The sequence below is a fragment of the Triticum aestivum genome, chromosome 7B (genome assembly GCF_018294505.1).
Source record: "Triticum aestivum cultivar Chinese Spring chromosome 7B, IWGSC CS RefSeq v2.1, whole genome shotgun sequence".
Taxonomy (NCBI): domain Eukaryota; kingdom Viridiplantae; phylum Streptophyta; class Magnoliopsida; order Poales; family Poaceae; genus Triticum; species Triticum aestivum.
In genome coordinates, this window is record NC_057813.1 from 559,785,685 (window position 1) to 559,806,262 (window position 20,578).

General features: G+C 41.5%; 1 pseudogene; it reads left to right on the plus strand.

Moving 5' to 3' along the window:
- LOC123158166 (uncharacterized) overlaps nucleotides 1–18,432 on the plus strand; it is a 34,866-nt pseudogene extending 16,434 nt beyond the window's left edge.
- The last annotated feature ends 2,146 nt before the right edge of the window (nucleotides 18,433–20,578 follow it).

Genomic DNA, 20,578 nt, shown 5'->3' on the forward strand with positions numbered 1-20,578 from the left:
CACTTCCGAGTGAGTAAGGAAAAATCATAACGTTTCTAAGATTACGGCCAAATGCAAACATTCGACCATAGTCTCGGGGACTACACCCAGTGGGTGCACTCAGCGTGCCCCCACTAGTTTCATCGGTTAGAGTTGACCAGTCGACCAACAAAAAAGAACGGGAGATGTTCTTCAGACTATAGTCAACTGCCCGCAGTCGACCACAGTCTCGGGGACTACACCCAGTGGGTGCACTCAGCGTGCCCCCACCGGTCTATGAATCTATTCGACCTAGACGAGTAAGAAAAAACTTAAGACATAAAGCCTATGGTCGACTGCCAGCAGTCGACCATAGCCTTGGGGACTACACCCAGTGGGTGCACTCAGCATGCCCCCACTCATCCGGAATTTCAATCGACACACCCAGTGGGTGTAGGACAAACTCTAAGAATTGCAGAAAGAAGAGTTTGCAGATATCATATCCTAACAGAAAAGGCAGTGACCGACTGACCTGAACATTACTTTGAGGAGCCGAACTGGCGTCATAGGCTACCTGGCTAGCTTCTCGTATTGCCTTCACTTGCTCCATCATGACCCCCGCTTGGCGTATTGCTTCTCTAGCAGCGCTAGCTTGGTCTTCTGGAACGGGGTAGGTGGAGAAAAGCGAGGGTTGAGCTGCACTCGACAACGAAGGGCGAGCACTCGTCAACGGCACTGCGAAAGTTATGGTGGGTCGAGCGACATTGTCTCCCTCCGCGACCAACGTCTCAGGTGCCGGCACATCCTGAGTCGCCTTGCCAGCAGACGTTTTCTTGCTCCTCCTCGGCCGTGGTGGTTCTTCGTCGTCGTCATCAGGAAGGTGAATAACAATGTTAGATGAAACTGCAGAAAGAATCAAAATTAGGGACAATGAGTCAGTCGACTGAAAATGACATCACAAGAGTCATACCAGGCTTCGAGGTTGCGGCATCCTCCATCTCGTGGTCTTCGGCCCTCGCCGAAGTGTCGGAAGTAGTAGCGCTGCAGTTCCAAAAGTCAGTCGATTGACCCATGAGTCGACCAAGAACAGGTTCATGAAACGGGGAAAACTCAAAACTACCATTACCCTGAGATTGTGGGGATCACCATCTTCATCTTCGGCAAGACCTTCGCAGGTTTCGACGGTGCCACTCGAGATTGCTTCGGAGCCTTCTCAGTCGGCGCCGGAGAAGCCGTCCGAGGGCGCTTGGTCGACTGGGTAGCGGTCGCCACCCCCTTACCGCGCTCAGTCGCGGGGTCATGGACAAGCTTCGAACATCTCTCCGAGCGAGGAGGCACAACTTCCTCCTCCTCCTCCTCATCTTCCTCCTCACCAGAATCGTCACCCTCGTCGTCATCGTCAGCATTCAAATCCCACTCCTCCGGGCTTTCGCCCCCACTTCCTTCCTCCTCCTCAGTCGGCGTCTGCGCCCCATTGGGCATCGAGTATAACTGAGTGGCGGCCTGTCAGATAACAAAGCAAAAGAAAGATCAATCGACCAATTTGCAGCAAAGCAGAATGGATAAAGCAAGATCACAATCGGAGATAAGTGGTCATACCGTGTCCGGCGTATAAGTACAGTCGAGTGGCGGGATCCTCCTAGCCCCTCGAGGGTTGTCCTTGTTCCCTGTGATGGCGGCCACCCACCTCTCCAGCGTGGCATCGTCGACTGCTTCTGGATGGACCCGAGTGGTGTCTTCGGTACCACAGTACAACCACATCGGGTGGCCTCGGAACTAAAGCGATTGGATGCGCCACCTAAGGAAGACTTCGAGAAGATCCATGCCCGTCACTCCGTCCCGAACGAGTTGGACCACGCGCTCCATCAACATTTTTACCTCGGCTTTCTCCTCAGGGAGCACCTTCAGAGAAGACGGTTTGTCCACTCGGTCCATGGAGAACGGAGGGAGACCGGTCGACTGCCCCGGCGTCGACTCATTTTGGTAGTAGAACCAAGTCGACTGCCACCCTCTGACCGACTCAGGAAGGGTCATGGTCGGGAAAGTGCTCTTGTTCCTCAACTGAATCCCAAGACCCCCACACATCTGAATGACCTTGGTCCTCTCATCGTCCGGACTCGCCTTTTTCACTGTCTGCGAGCGACAGGTGAATATGTACTTGAAGAGACCCCAGTGCGGTCGACAACCCAGGAAGTTCTCGCACATGGACACAAAGGCAGCAAGATAGGCGATGGAATTGGGATTGAAATGATGGAGTTGCGCCCCAAAGAAATTCAGAAACCCTCGGAAGAAAACACTCGGCAGCAGAGAGAAACCATGATCTATGTGAGTGGCTAAGAGAACGCACTCACCCTCCTGCGGCTGCGGTTGACACTCGGACCCCGGGAGCCTCGCTAACCCGTGGGGGATCAGTCCCTCATTGGCCAGGTCATTGAGGTCCTTCTCAGTGATGGTCGAGCGGATCCAATCCCCTTGGACCCAACCCTTCGGCAGGCGGGACCTCGACGAAGATCCGCCCCGACTAGATGGTCTCCCCTTCGCTTGCCCCGTCGCCGTCGCCTTCTTCGCGCGCTCTAGAGCCGCCGTCTTCTCCTTCACCATTATCGCCGGCGAAGCGCTCGAGAGGTGGATAAGGCGGAGGTGGGAGCAGGCGCTGTGGGCGGAGGCAAAGAGGGAAGAGAGGAGAATGGGGAGGCACTGTTCAAAAACTCTTCCCCGACGCTTTATATAAGGGCGCTTCCGAGTGGCTGACGAGTGGGTCCGAGCAGACCTGTCACATCCCGAAACAGTCGCGCACACACGATACGTGGCGAAAAAGCCGGCACAAAATCGAGGCGTCCATGCCTTATCCCGCCCGATTGCCGCAGATCGCCCCGCTTCGCGCGCTTCCCAAATTTCAGATCCTGCAAAATCCGCTAACAACAGATCAATCTGTCAGACGATATCCTTCCCGCGATCCGTCGCTCGGAAGTTCACCAAAGTTCAAAAGTTCACTCGACAGAAGATAAGAATGGATCAAGCCGACTGAAGTAAAAGTTGACGCCAACGTCGAAAGGAAGATCGCCGATCCAAGATACGACACAAACAAAACGTAGAAAATGAGTCGGAGAAAATCATCAACTCCTTCCTCACTCGAACCTCGATCCATTCGGGGGCTAATGATGATGTTATGTACCTAGGGTAAGGTCATGGATCTATCCAGGATACCATGCCCAAGGTCATCCTTAGACGAAGCTACCTTCCAGTCGACCAAGAGAGGCTCCACTCGACCGGCTGGAAGACACTAGACCATGAAGACTCACTCGACCATCAGAAGTTCAGGATCTACTCTGCATCCAAACGGTCTATAATTAAGTAGTCTTAATGGTCATGATGGCACTTTATGTAGGGCGTTACCAGTAACGCCAAACCTTAATGTACTTTAACCCTCTGCTAACATGGGCTGGCTGGGGTCTTGGCGTCCCCTATATAAGCCACCCCCCTCCACTGGTAGAAGGGTTCGCACCCCTGTAACTCATATACACAGAGATCAGTCGACCGCCTCCGGGCTCCGAGACGTAGGGCTGTTACTTCCTCCGAGAAGGGCCTAAACTCGCTAAACACTCATGTGTACAACTACTCCATAGCTAGGATCTTGCCTCTCCATACCTACCCCCATTCTACTGTCAGACTTAGAACCACGACACTCGCAACCAACGCAATAAACGGGTTGTCAATCCCTTCACGGCCAATTGCGAAAGTGAGATCTGATAGGGATAGTATGATAAGATAAATATATTTTTGGTATTTTATAATATGGATGCGAAAAGTAAATATGCAAACAAAAGTAGATTGAAAGCTTATATGATAAAAGATAGACCCGGGGGCCATAGGTTTCGCTAGTGGCTTCTCTCAAGATAGCATAAGTATTACGGTGGGTGAACAAATTACTGTCGAGCAATTGATAGAAAAGCGAATAATTATGAGATTATCTAGGCATGATCATGTATATAGGCATCACGTCCGCGACAAGTAGACCGACTCCTGCCTGCATCTACTACTATTACTCCACACATCGATCGCTATCCAGCATGCATCTAGAGTATTAAGTTCATAAGAACAGAGTAACGCATTAAGAAAGATGACATGATGTAGAGGGGTAAACTCAAGCAATATGATATAAATCCCATCTTTTTATCCTCGATGGCAACAATATAATATGTGCCTTGCAACCCTTTCTGTCACTGGGTAAGGACACCGCAAGATTGAACCCAAAGCTAAGCACTTCTCCCATGGCAAGAAAGATCAATCTAGTAGGCCAAACCAAACTGATAATTCGAAGAGACTTGCAAAGATAACTCAATCATACATAAAATAATTCAGAGGAGATTCAAATATTTCTCATAGATAAGCTTGATCATAAACCCACAATTCATCAGATCTCGACAAACACACCGCAAAAAGAGTTTACATCGAATAGATCTCCACAAGAGAGGGGGAGAACATGGTATTGAGATCCAAAAAGAGAGAAGAAGCCATCTAGCTAATAACTTTGGACCCGAAGGTCTGTTGTAAACTACTCACAACTCATCGGAAGGGCTATGGTATTGATGTAGAAGCCCTCCGTGGTCGATTCCCCCTCCAGCGGAGTGCCGACGAAGGCTCCAAGATGGGATCTCGCGGATACAGAAGGTTATGGCGGTGGAAATTGTTTTTCGTTGGCTCCCTAGATGTTTTCGGGGTACGTAGGTATATATAGGAGGAAGAAGTACGTCGGTGGCCGCTCGAGGGGCACAGGAGACAGGGGCATGCCCAAGAGGCGTGGGCGCGCCCTTCTATGTCCTGGTCGCCTCGATTGCTTCTTGACTTGCACTCCAAGTCCTCTGGATCATGTTCGTTCCAAAAATCACGCTCCCGAAGGTTTCATTTGGTTTGGACTCTGCTTGATATTCCTTTTCTTTAAAATACTGAAATAGGCAAAAAAACATCAATACGGGTTGGGCCTCCGGTTAGTAGGTTAATCCCAAAAATGACATAATTGTGTAAAATAAAGCCCATAAACATCCAAAAGGGGTAATATAATAGCATGGAACAGTCAAAAATTATAGATACGTTGGAGACGTATCACATATTGACCAACACGAGTCCTGCATCAAGAATCAGTTGTCCTACGAAAGGCCCTATCCGTCTCGTGGGGTTGCCCCGATAGGTAAGATAATAATATCAGACAAAAGCATTAGGCGTTTAATGACTACACCTCATGAATCCCCAAGGATGTGATCCATGTTACCCTACTAAACATTACTATCACTGGTGTTCGGTATAACACTTCACGGTCCCCTTGCTCCTAGCCTCACCGGTGCTCAATCTCCATGATCCTAGGTACCTGCAGGGATGAAGATCGCGGACAAGACAAGAGATACTTCACGAAAAAAATTATTTCACACATAGGAGGCGTTGTGTCAAAGACTTCCATTGATCCCTTCACCAAATACCTGGGGTTGCAAGGCTCATGCCTCACCCCATACCTTAATGAACTACTCACACATGGAGATCAAACTGCAAGAAGAAAACATTAAAGAACACATCTTGGGATTGATTGATTGTAATATGTCATACAATGGATGCCTAATACGTCTCCAACGTATCTATAATTTTTTATTGTTCCATGCTGCTATATTATCATTCTTGGATGTTTTACAATCATTGTATAGTCATTTCATATCATTTTTTGATCTCTTATAGGCATGATTGCTTATAGCCTCGTATTTCTTCTCCCATATTTGGGTTTTGTTTGGCCAACTTGATCTATTTATCTCACGATGGGAAGAGGTGCTTTGTAGTGGGTTCGATCTTACGGTGCTTGATCCCAGTGACAGAAGGGGATACGACACGTATGTATCGTTGCTACTAAGGATAGAACGATGGGGTCTATCTCTACATTGATAGATCTTGTCTACATCATGTCATCGTTCTTATTGCATTACTCTATTTCTCCATGAACTTAATACACTAGATGCATGGTGGATAGCGCTCGATGTCTGGAGTAATAGTAGTAGATGCAGGAAGGAGTCGGTCTACTAATCTTGGACGTGATGCCTATATAATGATCATTGTCTGGATATCGTCATGATTATTTGAAGTTTTATCAATTTCCCAACAATAATTGTTTTCCCACTATTTGTTATTTTTCTCGAGAGAAGCCACTAGTGAAACCTACGGCCCCCGGGTCTCTTTTCATCATATTTGCCTTTGCGATCTATTTTCCTTTGCATTTATTTTCAGATCTATTAAACCAAAAACACAAAAATACCTTGCTACAATTTATTTGTTCCGCGATCTATTTATCCTATCTAGCACTTTTACCTCATGTTATTTGCCTATCTTGAGGCGCCGTACCCGAAAGGGATTGACAACCCCTTTAACACGTCGAGTTCCGAGTATTTGTTATTTGTGTGCAGGTGTTGTTTACGTGGTGTGAGGAGGTTCTCCTACTGATTTGATAAACTTGGTCTCATCACTGAGGGAAATACCTACCATCGCTATAATGCATCATCCCTTCCTCTATGGGGAAATACCGACGTAGTTCTAGCAGACATCAAAAGGAATTTCCAGCGCCGTTGTCGGGGAGGATCTTCAACATCAATCAGGTTCCTAATCACAAATCTCATCTCCTCGCAATTTACATTATTTGCCATTTGCCTCTCATTTTCCTCTCCCCCACTTCACAAAATTTTGCCACTTTATTCGCCCTCTGTTTTGTTCGTTGTTTTCTCGTCAGATCTATTTTTGAGTGCAATCTTGTTGTGAAGTCATAATGACTCAAGAGAACACGAAGTTGTGTGATTTCTCAAATACCAACAACAATGAGTTTATTAGCACTCTGATTGCTCCTCCCACGACTAGTGCGGAGTCTTGTGATATTAATACTGCTTTGTTGAATCTTGTCATAAAAGATCAATTTTCCAGTACTCCTAACGAGGATGTCGCGTCCCATCTTAACACATTCGTGGAATTATGCGATATGCAAAACAAAAAAATATGTGTACAATGATGTTGTGAAGTTGAAATTATTTCTATTTTCTTTGAGAGATCGTGCAAAAATTTGGTTTTCTTATTTGCCTCGCAATAGTATCAATTCTTGGAACAAGTGCAAGGATGCTTTCATTACTAAGTATTTTCCTCCTGCAAAAATTATTTCCCTTAGAACCCAGATCATGAATTTCAAGCAACTTGGACATCAGCATGTTGCACAATCGCGGGGAAGGATGAAATTGATGCTAAGGAATTGCCCAACTCATGGGTTAAATCTTTGGATGATCATACTAAACTTTTATGGGGGATTAAATTTTGTTTCTCATAATCTTTTAGATTCCGCCGCGGGGGTACTTTTATGGAAATTACTTTGAGTTAAGCTACTAAATTGCTAGGCAATATTATGGCAAATTACTCGCAATGGCATACCGAAAGAGCTCCTACTAGTAAAAAAAGTCAATTCGGTAGAACAAATAAATTCTTTGAGTGAAAAAGTTGATGCCCTTATGAAGTTGGTTGCTAATAAAAGTGCTCCTATTGATTTTAATGATGTGCCTTTGTCTACTTTGATTGAGCAAAATAGTGATGCCATAGATGTGAATTTTTGTCTCGCGAAACAATTTCAATAACAATGCTTATAGAGGTAATTCTAATCCTAGGCCTTTTCCTAGTAATTCCTCTAATAACTATGGTAATTCCTATGGTAATCCAACATATAATAATAATATAAACACCTCTGATCTTGAGAGCAATATTAAAGAATTTATCAATACGCAAAAAGCTTTCAACACTTCGATAGAAGAAAAGTTGAACAAAATTGATGATTTGTCTAGAAAAATTGATAGAATTTCTCATGATCTAGAAACTCTCAAGATGAAAATGTTTGTTCCTAAAGTTGAAGAACCAAATAAATCTTTTTATGTTTCTATGGATGAAAGTAAGAAAAGAACCGCTATTCTTAGAGCTAAAAACAGAATTTTTAGAAAGAGCATTTTCTAGTGATTACTATCATAAAAGTGATGAAGATCTTAAAATGATTAGTGTTTCTTCTATTGGTTCTTTTTTTAGTAAAATTAAGGTTGGTGAAAAAGGGACTGGATAAGAGTCAACTTTAGTTAGAAGGCGTCCCTATGTTTCGGAGGGTGAAAATCTTGTTGAAAATTTTGATAAAAGTGGGTTTGAAGAGGTCAAGACTTTAACTAGTGATGTGCCCACTATTTTGGATTACAAATACTTTAAGTATGATAGTTGCTCTTTTGTTGATTGTATTTCTTTGTTGCAATCCATGATAAGTTCAGCCCATGCTTATGAACAAAATAAAGCTTTTACTAAACATATTGTTGATGCCATGATGAAAGCTTTTGAAGAAAAGTTGGAATTAGAAGTTTCAATTCCTAGAAAATTGCATGATGAGTGGGAACCTACTATAAAAGTCAAGATTAAAAATTATGAGTGTCTTGCGTTGTGTGACTTGGGTGCTAGTGTTTCTACAATTCCAAAATCTTTATGTGATGTGCTTGGTCTGACCAATATTGAAGAATGCTCTTTAAATTTGCACTTGGCGGATTCTACTATTAAAAAGCCTATGGGAATAATTAATGATGTTCTTATTCTTGCAAATAAGAATTATGTGCCCATAGATTTTATTATTCTTGATATTAATTGCAATACGTCTTGTCCAATTATTCTTGGTAGACCGTTTCTGCGTACTATTGGTGTCGTGATTGATATGAAAGAAGGCAATATTAAATTTCAATTTCCACTGAGGAAGGGAATGTAACACTTCTCTAGAGCAAGAATTATTCCACCATATGAATCAATCATGAGGGCATCTTATGGATCTAGAACCAAAGATGACAAAACTTAGATCCTACGCGTTATGCCTAGCTAGGGGCGTAAAACGATAGCGCTTGTTGGGAGGCAACCCAATGAATAAATTTTATTTTTGCTTTTTTCTGTTCTTGTGTGTTAACACAATTATGATACTGTTATGATTGTGTTTTTTGTGTTTTAATAAGTGTTTGTGCCAAGCAAGGCCCTTGGTAAGATTTGGGTGAAAGTTGATTTGATCTTTCTCAAAAATAGAAACTTTTGCACTCACGAGTTTATTTTTGTCATTTTTAACAGAAGAGTGCTTTTGAGTTGATTCCTTTTGCAGAAGATTAATAGACAAATTTCTCATGTCCACCAATTTATTTCAGAATTCTTGGAGTTACAGAAGTATTTGAAATATTCAGATTGCTACAGACTATTCTGTTTTTGATAGATTCTGTTTTCTTTGCGTTGTGTGCTTGTTTTGATAATTCTACGGTTTTCTTTGATGAGTTTTTGCCATAGAAAAGTTGGTATACGGTAGATATAATGAAACAAGATAAGAATAGGTTTTGAATAGTACTTATAGTAGTGGCTTGTTGTCTTATACTAACGGATCTCACGAAGGTTTTGTTTAGGTTTGTGTGATTAAAGTTTTCAAGTTTTGGGTGATCTTACGATGTATGAAGGAATAAGGATTAGCAAAAGCTTGGGGATGCCCGAGGCACCCCAAGATAATATTCAAAGAAGTATCAAGCAACTAAGCTTGGGGGATGCCCCCGAGTGGCATCCCCGCTTTGCTCTAACAACCATCGGTATTTTACTTGAAGCTATATTTGTATTCGTCACCTACTATGAATTTTGCTTGGAGCGTCTTGTATGATATGAGTCTTTGCTTGTTTCGCTTTCTGTTTTAAGTGTTGAATACTTAATGGACACACCCTTTTGAGAGAGCAAAAAATTGTGCTATGCTTGCTCCTATGCTTCACTTAAATTTTGAGAGCCATGGATTTGCTCTAGTGCTTCACTTATATCTTTTTGAGCATGGTATGCTTTGTTATTTTTGAAGAAATGCTCTCATGCTTCACTTTGATTTATTTGGGAGTTAGTAAAATTTTTAGAAATTCTCTCTTGTTTCACTTAGATTATTTTGAGAGAAAGAAAAAATTATGCTCGTGATCTTCACTTATATTTGTTTGAGCTTATCAAAAGCAACATATGAAAATAGTCCCAAAGTGATAGATATCCAAGGAGGATATAATAAAAACTTTCATGAAGATCATTGGACAAAGTAAACTTGATTCTTAGTAATGGTTTTGAGATATGATGATATGATATGTGAGTCATGTTGATGAGTAATTGTGCTTTAGTAAGAATATTGATGTTAAGGTTTGTGATTCCCTATGCAAGCACAAAAGTAAATAGTTATGCAATGAAATTTATATCCTACTTATGGTGCATTATTCAGTGTTAGTTACGCTTAATGCTTGGGTATGAGATTTTTCTCTTTTTGGTTGGTCGCTTCTCAATCTTTTTGCTAGCCTTCATTTTGCACTAAGTATGATCACTACTTGTGCATCCAAAACCCTTTAAACCACTTTTTCCTTATGAGTCCACTATACCTATCTATATGCGGTATTCTCATGCCAGCAGATTTACATGTGCCATCTCTAATTTTCAGAACAAAATTCTCTTTTGTGTGCTCTACCGCTCGCGAGGAGGTGAAGGGTGACCAATATTTTCCATGCTAGATGTCATATTCTCATGATGAGTGTTTATTCACTTGTCATTGCACGATAGTACCACAAAGATATTAGTGATGCCCAGTCCTAAAATGAAAAATGAATTTACTTTATGTTGTCAAATAATAAATTCCTTGGAAAGTGTTGGTATGGAGGGCAACCGTGGATTAGGCTAGCCATGGAAAGTGAAAGTAATGGTGGAAAAAGGAATAAACTTTATTTTTTGTTTAGGAACCGCCTATGATGTATCTAGCATGCAAAGTGTTGGGGTCCCTAAGTCGTTTCCGTTGGTGGGAAAAGTATGCCTCTCAAAATTATTTTTATCTCTCAATTTAAGCTTTGAGCTCTGGCACCTCTACAAATCCCTACTTCCCTCCGCGAAGGGCCTTTCTTTCACTTATGCAATTTTTATTTTTGAATTTGAGTCTCCATCTTCTCTTATAAAGCACCAACTAAGGGGCACTATGATTGTATTCGAGCATTGGGTGTAGCTAATATTCGAGTGTGTTTCATGTATGGATCAATGATTGCTTGTTGGTTGCTTTAGTGTTGATATTTTGAAAGACATGGTTGCTTGTTGGTTGCTTGAGTATTAAAGTCTTCACGTCAAAACTAGACTATTGCTTTCAATCATATAAAAGTCCATATGTCCATGCTATAAAGAAAAAAAATGTGATAAACATGTTAGGAAGCATTCCACATCAAAAATTCTGTTTTTATCATTTACCTACTCGAGGACGAGCAGGAATTAAGCTTGGGGATGCTGATACGTCTCCGATGTATCTATATTTTTTGATTGTTCCATGCTGCTATATTATCAATCTTGGATATTTTACAATCATTTTATAGTCATTTTATATCATTTTTTGGTACTAACCTATTGACATAGTGCACAGTGCTAGTTGTTGTTTTCTGCATGTTTTTTACATCGCAGGAAATCAATATCAAACGGGGTCCAAATGCAACGAAACTTCTTGAGGATTTTTTTGGGGCCAAAAGACATCTAGTGGGCCAAGGAAGCACCTGGGGGAGCCTCGAGGGGGGCAGCACCCACCAGGGCGCGCCAGGAGGCCCAGGCTCGCCCTGGTGGGTTTTGCACACCTCGGGTGCCCCTTGAACCGCCTCTTTGCCCTATAAATACCCCAATATTCCAGAAACCCTAGGGGAGTCGCCAAAAATCAATTCCAAATGTCGTAGAGTTCAGAACCACCAGATCCAATCTAGACACATCACGGAGGGGTTCACCACTTCCATTGGTGCCTCTTTGATGATGCGTGAGTAGTTCTTTGTGGACCTACGGGTCCGTAGTTAGTAGCTAGATGGCTTCCTCTCTCTCTCTCTCTCTTGATTATCAATACAATGGTCTCTTGGAGATCCATATGATGTAAGCCTTTTTGCGGTGTGTTTGTTGGGATCCGATGAACTTTGAGTTTATGATCAGATATATGTTTTTATCCATGAAAGTTATTTGAGCCTTCTTTGATCTCCTATATGCATCATTACTTATAGCCTCGGATTTCTTCTCCGGTATTTGGGTTATGTTTGGCCAACTTGATCTATTTATCTCGCAATGGGAAGAGGTGCTTTGTAGTGGGTTCGATCTTATGGTGCTTGATTCGAGTGACAGAAGGGGAAACAACATATATGTATTGTTGCTACTAAGGATAAAACGATGGGGTCTATCTCTACATAGATAGATCTTGTCTACATCATGTCATCCTTCTTATTGCATTACTCTGTTTCTCCATGAACTTAATACACTAGATGCATCCTGGATAGCGGTCGATGTGTGGAGTAATAGTAGTAGATGTAGGCAGGAGTCAGACTACTAATCTTGGACGTGATGCATATATAATGATCATTGCCTGGATATCGTCATGATTATTTGAAGTTCTATCACTTTCCCAACAGTAATTGTTTTCCCACCATTTGCTATTTTTCTCGAGAGAAGCCACTAGTGAAACCTACGGCCCCGGGTCTCTTTTTATCATATTTACCTTTGCGATCTATTTTCCTTTGCATTTATTTTCAGATCTATTAAACCAAAAACACAAAAAATACCTTGCTGCAATTTATTTGTTCCGCGATCTATTTATCCTATCTAGCACTTTTACCTCAGGTTATTTGCCTATCTTGAGGCGTCGTACCCGAAAGGGATTGACAACCTCTTTAACACGGTGGGTTGCGAGTATTTGTTATTTGTGTGCAGGTGTTGTTCACGTGGTGTGAGGAGGTTCTCCTACTGGTTCGATAACCTTGGTCTCATCACTGAGGGAAATACCTATCATCGCTATACTGCATCATCCCTTCCTCTTTGGGTAAACACTGATGTAGTTCAGACATCAATGCCTTGTACGATGCACGATTACAAGTATTAACTAGATGAGATAGCACTATGGTGGTGGAGATGGCTATGGAGATGATAATGGCTGCGGCTAGGGTTTGTGGATGACGATGATGATGAACAGGTTCTGGCTGTGCTCGACGCTCCTCTCTCTCTCATTTCGTTGACATTTCGACAGGGTCCCCTTTATAAAAGTTCTTTAGGTGGACGACCTGCCTTGGTTTCCACACCAAATGAACACTCATGCGAGCGTGTGCGGTCGCATGGAATGTCATCTTTGGCTCTCGCAGCCTTATGACGCCTCTTGGTGACTTCTTTCTTCTCCATTTCCCTTCATTTCCTTTCTCGCACGTGATTTCTTCCCTTTTTAGCCCATTTCCTGTGGAAAATATATCAAAGAGAGGATTTGTGGAATCCTTTGCATTCATTAGTCATTAGTGGCAATATCGAAGCACATATTTCTCTTTTAATGAAATCACTCGGTTTAGGCAAGGTTGAAATGAGCGTAAAAATATCACTCATCAAAGTTCAACTGGCTTTGCTATGTGGTACAATTACCCCGAAAGCCATGGGGATAAGTGGAGAGAGTTTGGCCGGAGCACAGTTTCTCAGACCAATGCAAGCCCACATCCAGTTCTAATACATGGTACCAAGTCCATCTGGGGTCGTACAACGAGAGCCCGCGGTACTATAATGAGAACCTATCATACAAATGCGTGGTGCTGCCTACAAAGAGCAAAGCACTTGATTTTCATCAACCTAAGGAGGGAGAAAACTAGTCTTATTGAAGCAACAGGCAAGATTGTCATCAACCTGGAGAGCGATGATATGCATAAAGACACCAGGACGACATGCAAGCTGCAGTTACTCCGTAGAAAGACAAAATGGACGAGGTGGGCACCACAGTTACTCTGCCGAAAGACACCATGGACGGGGCGCATGCCACAGTTACTCCGTGATACGTCTCCAACGTATCTATAAATTTTTATTGTTCCATGCAATTATATTATCATTCTTGGATGTTTTACAATCATTTTATAGTCATTTTATATCATTTTTTGGTACTAACCTATTGACATAGTGTCCAGTGCTAGTTACTGTTTTCTGCATGTTTTTTACATCACAGGAAATCAATATCAAACGGAGTTCAAACGCAACAAAACTCCTGGAGGATTTTTTTTGGGCCAGAAGACATCTAGTGGGCCAAGGAAGCACCTGGGGGTGGCTCGAGGGGAGCAGCACCCACCAGGGCGTGCCAGGAGGCCCAGGCGCGCCCTGGTGGGTTGTGCCAACCTCGGGTGCCCCCTGAACCGCCTCTTTGCTATATAAATACCCCAATATTCCAGAAACCCTAGGGGAGTCGGCGAAAATCAATTCCAGCCGCCGCAGAGTCTAGAACCACCAGATCCAATCTAGACACCGTCATGGAGGGGTTCACCACTTCCATTGGTGCCTCTCCGATGATGCGTGAGTAGTTCTTTCTAGACCTACGGGTCCGTAGTTTGTAGCTAGATGGCTTCCTCTCTCTCTCTCTCTCTCTCTCTCTCTCTCTCTCTCTCTCTCTCTCTCTCTCGATTATCAATACAATGGTCTCTTGGAGATCCATATGATGTAAGTCTTTTTGCGGTGTGTTTGTTGGGATCCGATGAACTTCGAGTGTATGATCAGATCTATGTTTTTATCCATGAAAGTTATTTGAGTCTTCTTTGATCTCTTATATGCATGATTGCTAATAGTCTCGTATTTATTATCCGGTATTTGGCTTTTGTTTGGCCAACTTGATCTATTTATCTTGCAATGGGAAGAGGTTCTTTGTAGTGGGTACGGTCTTACGGTGCTTGATCCTAGTGACAGAAGGGGAACCGAAATGTATGTATCATTGCTACTAAGGATAACAAGATGAGATCTATATCTCCGCAATAGATAAATGGATCTCGTCTACATCATGCCATCGTTCTTATTGCATTACTCTGTTTTCTCATGAACTGAATACAGTATATGCATGCTGGATAGTGGTCGATGTGTGGAGTAATAGTAGTAGATGCAGGCAGGAGTCGGTCTACTAATCTTGGACGTGATGCCTATATAATGATCATTTCCTGGATATCGTCATGATTATTTGAAGTTCTATCAATTGCCCAACAGTAATTGTTTCCCCACCATTTGCTATTTTTCTCGGGAGAAGCCACTAGTGAAACCTACGGCCCCCGGGTCTCTTTTTATCATATTTTCCTTTGCGATCTATATTCCCTTGCATTTATTTCTAGATCTATTAAACCAAAAATACAAAAATACCTTGCTGCAATTTATCCTATCTACCACTTTACCTCACGTTATTTCCCTATCTTGAGGCGTCGTTGATATGGCCGCAACTGATGTTAGCGTTGATGATCGCAAAATAGTACCGCATGTCAGTGGGTTAGAGGAATTATTTTCTATTAAAATAAAACAGGACATTGTTTTGTTTGATCTTTGCGCCAACGAGAAGGAAGAGAAGTCTCTGGACGTGCATGTATTAAAGGAGAGTAATTACATGCAAGGTGAAGAGGTAAATCAAGACGTGACATCTACATGCAACATTGATCAAGCAAGGTCTGGCAAGGAAACAGAAACACTCTCCAAATTTTGGAAAGCTAATGGAGCCTACGTACATACATGGGAGTATAGGATCTGTGATCTATTTGACCCAGCCAATAAAATCAAAGAAAGGAATTTGTTTTTATTCTTGCCACTTCCACGTAAAAAGAAGGTCCCTCAATCTGGCAAGACTTGGAGGTTGCTAGTACGTGATTTGCTTTCATTAAAGGATACGGGCTGGGGTCCACCTCAGATTATCATATATGCCGAGATGTAAAAGGCAGTTTAATTAGAGATAAGAGTTTGACTTGTTTACGTACACTAGTTTTACTGTTTGTCGGTCAAGTTAAAAGGGTCGGCTATACTAGTATAAATAGCCATAGTACGGTCAATGTAAAGGAGGTTATTTGATAAAATAGACACGATGTGTTTTCAAGGGTAAACACCCGTATCAAGTTTTAGAGGAATCTTTAGAAAACCTCTGTGTTGCGATTTCTTTGTAGAAATTGTTTTTGCGCGTGAGTATCATCGTCGAGATTGATTTTCTCGTGCTGGGCCGTAAGGTTCAAACCCTCTATTTTTCGTGCATATCGCGTGCACGGGTGAGAGGCTACTGCTGCTGAAGGTGGAGTGTCGTGAAAGGTCGGGCCGCAACAACAGACCGGATCTCGCCAACGGGGTTCGGTCTACATCAAGTGGTATTCAGAGCAAAGGCTGTTCACGACACAATATTTTTCTTCGAGTTACTATTGAAGTTTTTTTATCATGAGAAAAGATTGTAGCTCGCAAATGATGATGGCGGTCGAGAAGGATCCCTTGCGTTCCTTGCCTTGGTACCAATGCTTTACGCGTGTGCGCGTCGGGCCGACGAGTTGTGCAACATTGATGAATTGCTACTCTAGTATGAATATGGTGAGTCAGACTATGGTTGATGCTTTGAACTTGTCATTGATTGAACATCCAGAACCGTATGAGCTTTGGTGGAAGGACAAGTTTGTCAAGATCATGCATCGCATTGAGGTACGGTTTATTCTATGTGGATATGACGATATGGTCATGTGTGATGTGCTTCCTACGCACATACATACATGTTCAATACTGCTAGGAAAACCATGGACAGATAAAAGACAGTTGACATATCATTCGGTTGGCGAATTTTCTTTTGTTCGTGGAGGACAATACATAGCACTTGATTCGTACACATTGGAGAAGTATATGGCTGATCGCAAGAAGCGGGACATTGCTCAAGCTGCATCTGAAGTAAAGAAGAAGAAGGTTGAAGTCGTTGAAAATTTTCCAAGCATCGTTCAAACTGCAAATACAAATATTGTTGAAGAGATAGATTCGAAACCGAGGATGGTTTCGTTTCAAGGAGGAGAGGATGATATGGCCGCAACTGATGTTAGCGTTGATGATCGCAAAATAGTACCGCACGTCAGTGGGTTAGAGGAATTATTTTCTATTAAAATAAAACAGGACATTGTTTTGTTTGATCTTTGCGCCAACGAGAAGGAAGAGAAGTCTCTGGACGTGCATGTATTAAAGGAGAGTAATTACATGCAAGGTGAAGAGGTAAATCAAGACGTGACATCTACATGCAACATTGATCAAGCAAGGTCTGGCAAGGAAACAGAAACACTCTCCAAATTTTGGAAAGCTAATGGAGCGTACGTACATACATGGGAGTATAGGATCTGTGATCTATTTGACCCAGCCAATAAAATCAAAGAAAGGAATTTGTTTTTATTCTTGCCACTTCCACGTAAAAAGAAGGTCCCTCAATCTGGCAAGACTTGGAGGTTGCTAGTACGTGATTTGCTTTCATTAAAGGATACGGGCTGGGGTCCACCACAGATTATCATATATGCCGAGATGTAAAAGGCATTTTAATTAGAGATAAGAGTTTGACTTGTTTACGTACACTAGTTTTATTGTTTGTCGGTCAAGTTAAAAGGGTCGGCTATACTAGTATAAATAGCCATAGTACGGTCAATGTAAAGGAGGTTATTTGATAAAATAAACACGATGTGTTTTCAAGGGTAAACACCCGTATCAAGTTTTAGAGGGATCTTTAGAAAACCTCTGTGTTGCGATTTCTTTGTAGAAATTGTTTTTGCGCGTGAGTATCATCGTCGAGATTGATTTTCTCGTGCTGGGTCGTAAGGTTCAAACCCTCTATTTTTCGTGCATATCGCGTGCACGGGTGAGAGGCTACTGCTGCTGAAGGTGGAGTGTCGTGAAAGGTCGGGCCGCAAAAACAGACCGGATCTCGCCAACGGGGTTCGGTCTACATCAGTCGTACCCGGAAGGGATTGACAACCCCTTTAACACGTCGAGTTGCGAGTATTTGTTATTTGTGTGCACATGTTGTTTATGTGGTGTGAGGAGGTTCTCCTACTAGTTCGATAACCTTGGTCTCATCACTGAGGGAAATACCTACAGTTGCTATACTGCATCTTCCCTTCCTCTTTAGGGAAATACCGACATAGTTCTAGCAGACATCACTCCGCATGAAGTAAATGAGGTGCCTACTGTAGCCATGGGTGATGGTTATCTGGTGGATCTAGCAGGTAATGCCCTGCTTGACGGTATAGAAAACTACCACCCCGCTGGAGAGAATGTGCAGTCTAAGCCTTTCAATGACTAGGATTGCGAAGAGGTGTGGAAATTCTAGACGAACCAGATGGGACAGGGCAGGAGTAGCAACGCCTTGAACTAGTGGATCAGCTCTAGGTAGACGGCATTTCACCAGAGGAACTGCTCTAGGAAGACAAAGCCTGGAACCAGGCACTTCAACAGGCAAACCCAGCAAACGACGTCGAGGACGCACCCATGTCTTAAGAACCCGCCGCTGGAGACGCCCCAGTGTATGATCTCCCAAACCAGTCCAATGTCACTGACAACATGTTCTGGCTTTGGAGCACCCAGTTTGCAGGCAATGACTATGACATGCCTTTCTCGGCCCGCCAGAAGAGGGGCAACTGAAGAACAATTTTATCTTAATAATAATAAGACTAGGGAAAAGTATAAGCAATAAGGGTTCCTGACGATAAATCCCTAGGAGATATATATGGGAGTGCTGCTGATGCTCAAACATGTTTCCAATGCTCTATGCCATTTTGTTAAACCCATTCGCTAATTGGTCATGTTATGACATATATAAGCTTCCACACTTTTACATATTATATCTTTCTCTGTGATGCATCATGACCTGATAATTTTGTATGTTTGTTAGTTCTATCTAGTCTAGGGATTTTATTCTTAGAACGAAGAAGCACCAACCTCCCAAGTTCATCACTTGTTCTCTCTCTTCTCTATCTGCAAAACAAAGAACTAACATTTTCAGGATTCCTTTTGCCAGGCTCCTTTGATTCAACCCAATTTTGCAGGATTTATATTGGAGGATTTGAGTCCTTAGAACATGTGTAGTTTGTTTGATTTCCATCGCGTGATTTGAATTCATAGAAAATTTCCATAAGGGTTTATTTGCACTCTATTTCGAGGAAAATGTTCATCCACTAGTACAAGTCTTCTATTTTCCCTGGTTTTCAAACACTCATTGGTACCGAAGCTTTTACATCTTATAAGATGACTTGGAATCCTTATGATTTTTTTCTTTCTTTGCTTTGATTTATATGTCAGAATTATTTTAGGATTTTTCTCGAAGGATCCCTTTACACTAGGCTTCCTCGATTCAACCAATTTCCGTAGGATTTTTTTGGGGAGAATTTGAATCTTTTAAGAAATTCATGTTTAATTTGTTAGATTTGCATTGCAGGATTTGGACTCATAGAAAAATTCCATAAGGATTTCTTTACACACTATTTTGTAGGAAAATTTTCATCCACTAACACAATGCTTCTATTTCTTCCAGTGGTTTTCATAGGCCCATTGGTAGTGAACTTTTTAGATCCTATAAGATTCATGAATACGTGTATGTTCTACCTCAAAAAAAGTGTGTTGTTCCCTTCATGCGTTTTTCATGTTCCTGTATTGTAGAAATAAGGTAAATCTTGTGCAACTTTGTATCAGTTCCAAATGGTGTACCTATTATCTTATGGTTATTTATTTATATTTTCTAATATTCTAAATATATTACAAGAAGGATCTACATAAAAAATGAGAAGTCTTAATCATGCATTTGAAAATGTCAAACATATATAGAAAATTGTTAATGATATGTATGGAAAATGTTCACGAGTTTGAAATTTTTTGTACATTCAAATAGCTATATCTTACATTTCAAAAAGTGTTCATGAGTTTGAAATTTTTGTTTATAACATTTAAAAAACATTGTATACAATGAAAAAATGTTTGCATTATAGAATTTAGAAAATGTACATGACATTTTAAAGGAAAATCCCCGTGATTAAAAAAAGTGTGTGTGACATTTTAAAAATGTTTATACAATTACACAAATGTTCTAGGTTAAAAAATGTTTATTTCCATTAAAAATGTATGTGACATTTTGAAGAAATATTCACGTGTTTCCAAAAAATGTCATGAATTAAAAAAACAGTTTATAGAATGTAAAAAATGATATGTTGTTAGGAAAATGATTACTGCAATTAAAAAAGTACAACATGTATTTAAAAAATGTTACAATGTATTCAAAAAAGTGTTCAAAACATGTATTTTTTAAAAATTATATGATGTATTTGAAAAATGTCCAACGTGTATCATGAAAATGTTAGGCAAACTCAAAACTCGTAGTAGTATCATAATCACATTATGCTTAATTCCTACTGCTTGAATAAAAGTGGAATTGGCCATATTCAATCTAATCTTAGTAGTAGCATAAGGAACTAAATTGAGACTATCATAAACAGACTTAGTGATAGTGGAAACACTAGCACCTAGATCACATAAAGCACTAAATCTATTCAAACCAATCCCAATATAAATAGTAGGCTCAAGAACATCTTCTTGCTTAGCTGGCAACTTACTATACAACTTCTTTCTTTCATCAACTAACTCATGTACCTTGGCTGCAATGTGATCAACAAAGACATTATATGCCTTATCAATTGTTACCTCGGGTAGTGGGTGCTTCATTGCTATCATCTTCATGAAGTCTGCAACGGTATATGTGTATTCTGGCACATGGCTTTCATCAAGCTCTTCTGCCTTT